This window comes from Fukomys damarensis, unplaced genomic scaffold, assembly GCF_012274545.1.
Source record: "Fukomys damarensis isolate Sample0158 unplaced genomic scaffold, DMR_v1.0_HiC HiC_scaffold_25, whole genome shotgun sequence".
In the NCBI taxonomy this organism is placed as follows: domain Eukaryota; kingdom Metazoa; phylum Chordata; class Mammalia; order Rodentia; family Bathyergidae; genus Fukomys; species Fukomys damarensis.
The window spans coordinates 31204041-31209009 of record NW_022900937.1 but is presented as its reverse complement, the minus strand read 5'-3'; the positions used below and the strand labels follow the sequence as shown (position 1 = coordinate 31209009).

Sequence of the window (4969 nt, the reverse complement as noted above, 5' to 3'; positions counted from 1 at the left end):
GCCTGGTAAGGGGGAGTTTCTGCCCCCTTCATTTCAGCACCCTTCAGTGTGGATGATCCCATAGGCAAATTCTCTGAAACTTGTAAAATTAAGTAGTTGCTTAATAAATGTTGGGGCAGTTATTCCTTATGTAGGAGCAGGGGTCTGTAGATGAGAAAATAGAATAGAGGCCTCCTTAAGTCTTCTATCTATTCCTGACTAGAAGGAGTTAAAGGCAAACTTTGCTAGAGACACTCCCCTGAGAAGCAGGTCAATGACAGGGGAAGAAAAAGAGAGAAAAGCCAGATAAAGAAAGGCACCAAGTGGCCTTAGGACTTGCACCAAGAGACCAGAAAAGAATAATAGTAAAAAAAAAAAAAAAGCTGACAGGACACAGAGAGAAGGCCAGAGGTGCAAAAATAAGCCACCCCCCACCTCCAATAAAATGTAGGGAAGACGAAAGGGAGGGGCTAGCTTTCAGGCCGTGCGGACTCACACCTATGCCCTAACACGTACGCTCATGCACATGTGTGGTCCAAGTGGAGGGGAAGTGTCACTCACCACCCTCTAGAAGCATCTGGGAATACAGAGCCCACAGGGCCTTCCTTTCCAGAGCCGCCCAATTCTTCCTTACCAGGGTAGCTGTCTGTCTTCTCCTCTCCCCCTTCTTTCTCACCTTTACAAATAAAGCTTCTTTCCTCCCTTACATTCTGTCCTTCCAGTTTTTACAGGCGCTGCGATTACTATCCTGGTGGGCTGCATGGACAGCAGAACAGCAGCACTTGACCGCAGACGCGACATCTTCGGTTCCCCAACCAGGAGCCTGCTGTCAAACTTTGGGTGGCTGTCACTGTTCTTTCTTAAACAAGCAGAGGAAATGAAGTTCGTATTGGAGTAAGTGAAATGACTCAGTGAGGCTTTCAATAACAGCAGAGATAAAACTCACTGACCACTTTGCCTAGGTCAGGCTGACTGATATTAACTTTTATCCTCAGAACAATTCTGACAACAGTCGGGATGGAGCGCTACAACTAATGGCAGGGGAAATCAAATCCATTTAGCTGCAGAACTAAAACTATAATAAACTTGAGGATTCTGATCACAGAACACCAATAATTACTCCAGAAATAGTGTAGGACAACTGGGTAACCATCTGGAAAAAGTGATGCTGATAGCTCTTTCACAACTTCCCACAAAATAAATGGTAGCTGGATCTAAGATTTAGGCATGAAAAGTGAATTTCTAAGCTAGAAGAAAATATTCTAACACTAAAAATAGGTCTCGGAGTGGGGGACACTTCACACAAGAAAAAGAACCCACAAATGATGAACTTTACTATATGAACAAACAAACAAAAACAGGAGAAATATCTGCTCAGACATCATACCCCTAGTATACCGTTAATGTCCTTAGTCCACAGTTTCTCTTTATCGATAAGAAAAGAATAACAATGTAAGGAATTAATAGGAAAATTATATGGTGGACTAATTCACAGAAAATTACATATGCACAGCTTGTAAATAAGTAGAAAGGTATTCACCTCTATTCATGATAAGAGAAATGCAAATAGGCATTATTGTATTACATTTCTTACTTACCAGGTCAGCAAAAATAAAAATGTTGACAACGTGGCAGTGTGAAACAATGTACACTGCTATGAATCACTGGTGGGAGTTTAAATAGACTATCGATAATTTTCTAAAACAAATTGAAAAAATTAAACTGAAAAATGGAAACACCTTTTGACTCGGTCATCAATTTAATTTATAGCATTTTTACTTACTGATAGGTTTGCCGCAGACACGTACACATTCAAGGCTGTTTCAAGGCAGCATCTTCATTTTGGAAATATAGATTAAAAACAAGCTGAATGCCAACCAGTAGAAAACCAATTAATAATTGTAGTAACCCATACAATCAATAATATGCTACTGTCCAAAAGAGTGAGGTGGTTTTATGTAGCAGGTAAGAAAAGATCTCTGAATTAAATTATAGCAAGTTGTTAAGTGCAGGAGGCAGGGTTAGTGTACACCATATATTCTAATTTGTGAAAAAAAACGAAAGAACATAGCACACATGCAAGATGAAATCTGCTCCAGAAGACAGTCACACTAGAAAGCATCCACCTCGCAGTAAGGAAAGGGAGATTCAGAGATGATCTGAATCACCTTCAGAATTAGCTGTTAACAAAGGAAGAGAGTTAAACCCGAGTGACTCTGATGCTTGGTTTTTACTTTTCTCCCTGACGAGTACGCTGAGCTTTTTGGTGAGGGATGGGAATGGAGTGGCAGAAACTGTGGTCCTTCCCCGCCAGAGGAGCTCAGAGTGGGTGAGAAAGGCACATCTGCTCGTGGAAGCATCGTGATCTCCCAGACCCGGGTTCTATGCTGTGAAAGGATGCAGAGGTCAGCTGGAGTCGTATTTTGGGCGGAGACTGATCAGTTTATCACATCATAAAGAGAATCAGGGCGCAAAGCCAAGGCATGAGCCAGTGGCCCCAAAGGGTTGCCATGAATCAGTGAGCTAAAGAATAAGATGAGTGAATGCACTCAGAGATTTTCACAAATATCTATTAACTCGGGCACAAAGTGGTGACCGAGTTAGACAAGCTGGCCAGCCTCCACCCTGGGGAGGGAAGACAGGCTGAAGATGCAAACAGATAAGAGGACTTCCGGAGTGTTAAGTGCTATGCCATTTTTTGAATCCAAAAGAAAAAAAGAGCGCAGTGATGGAATGAGGCGGTGGTCACAGAGTTCCTATCTAGATCAGCCAGACAGATTCTGTGGAAGGTGATATTTGGGTAGAGATCTGAATTATGAGAAAAAAACTCATCAAAAATGAATGAATATGGGTCTGGGATTTAGCTCAGTGGCTCTGCAAGCGCAAGGTCCTGAGTTTGATCCCTGGTACCAAAACAAAGAAAGAAAGAAACAAAAAGAATGAGTGTGTCTGGGAGAGACAGGAAGATCTCAAGTTTGAGCCCAGCTTGGGCAACTTGGCAACTTAGTGAGACATTGCCTCAAAATAAACTAATAAAAAGATCTGGGGATGTAGCTCAGTGCAAAGGCTTTAATCTCCATTCCTAGTACCAGTAAATGGGAGAAAGAAAACAGCAAGGAGAGAGAGAGAGAGAGAGAGAGAGAGAGAGAGAGAGAGAGAGAGAGAGAGCCAGGCAGTGAACCAGGAAGGACAAAGGCAGGTCCAAACTGGACACACTCTTCAGGCAGAGATTGGGTTTATCCTTTGGGGAGAAAAACCACAGGAAAATCAGTCACAGATGGGGCCAAGTCAGATCATGTAAGGCGATGCTAAAGAGTTTTAATCAATGAGAGGCCACTGGAGAAAGGGAGGGTGTGGTCTGTAAGATTCCCCCCGCAGTGTGTGTGAGAGGGAACAGGGCTGGCAGCTTGGGGGCCGCTAAGGACACTGTGCATGACAGGCGGTGTCGTAGGGTGTGGGCAGAGGGTCGGAGAGAAGGGAAAGGCAGGACATGCTTAGAATTGGAGATGGTGGCTGGGGCAGGAGGAGACAAGAGGAGGACGGTCCTAGGTGACTCTGGGCTTCTTGGTTTTAGCAACTCATGAGTGAGTTAGTGTCTGCTCTGATGGGAGAAGGCTGCAGGGAGTTGTCTAGGGCAGAAGGGGGGATAAGTGACCACATTCAAAAAGCCAAAGAAGTAGGGCTGGGGATTTAGGTCAGTGGCACTGCCTGGCAAACACAAGGTCCTGCATTTGGTCCCCAGTACCAAAAAAAAAAAAAAAAAAATGCAGGGGAAAAATAACAAATCACAACTTATTTAATAGTATTTTCAACATGTAATTGGTATAAAATTCAACATGTAAATTGGTACTAGATCTTCCAGATCTGGTATGTATGTTTTCTCGAAAGGCACGTGGCGTCCGTTCCAAGCACATTTCGAGTGCCTGGTGGCCTTCAGGGGTTCACAGCTGTCACACAGGAGAGAGCAAGTCCACAGCCCATGACTTTTACTAGGGAAAAATTCTAGAGGAAAACGCCATGGCTACTGCTTATAAAAATGTTCTGAGTGACCGTAGAACTGTCATGGGTAGAGTAAACCCAGTGTAAGAGTTGAGGAAGGAGAAAGAAATTAATTCTTACCCCAAACACCTTGCCTCAGCCTCCCTGAAAGCTTATTTCTTTTTCTTCTTGCCAGTGAACAGAAGCGGTAAAGGGTGAATGGATAAGAATATTCACAACTGTTCACATTTGTACCTTTTTCTTTTCTTACTATATAGGCCAAACCCCTAACACTCAATCAGATAGAAATTAGAGCATGCTAGTGTCACCTTGTACAAGGACATTATTACAAGAAGTACAAATTATGATCCTCTTCACAATGTGGACGCTCCTTTCGAACTTTCTGATGTCCCCACGGAGCGAATCCAATCCACCACCTGCTTTCCAAACATCTCCCTGAATCAAACAGAAAATGGCTTTCTTTCCAACGTGAATAATATTCACTTTTCCATGTAGGTCAGAGCCAGCCAAACAGCTCCTGTGTCTGAAAGCCTATTTCAGACTCGGCTGTCATGACAACCATGGGATGCAGCCCAGGTGTCTTTTATCTCCTGACACACTGACAGCACGTTTGCAGGTCTGGCTGTGATTTCTGGGGAGCGGTGCCTCAGCACTGCCCTAGGGACGCTTCAACCTGCAGGGTCCTGGCGGGGGTGCGGATCTCACTGACTGCAAAAGGATTCGCTTCCACGTGGCTCCTGAATTCATCAGATCAGATCGGAAGAGGTGGGGGTGGGCTGGGCTTCCTAATGGGAAAAGAGTCCCTGTCACTGCAAGAGCAAGTGGGGGCCGAGGGGGTGGTGAAGGCCCAGTTGATGCTAGAATTCGGCTTTTCAATCTGCTCGATTCCCATCCTGTCCAAGGACACAGGCAGGGCAGGCTCTGGAACAGCTCCCCCTGCCCAGTGTGAAAAGACATTGTCTTCCTGATCGCCCAACCCTGGGACCTCGTT

General features: G+C 44.5%; 1 long non-coding RNA gene across 1 annotated transcript; it reads right to left on the bottom strand.

Annotated features, from left to right (window-relative positions):
- Positions 1-733: 733 nt before the first annotated feature.
- LOC109118202 lies at positions 734-2324 on the bottom strand. The gene is made up of 3 exons (XR_002025521.1): positions 2214-2324; positions 1763-1814; positions 734-838 (listed from the first exon to the last, which is right to left on the bottom strand). It is a non-coding gene; the product is annotated as an uncharacterized LOC109118202 (long non-coding RNA).
- Positions 2325-4969: the final 2645 nt, after the last annotated feature.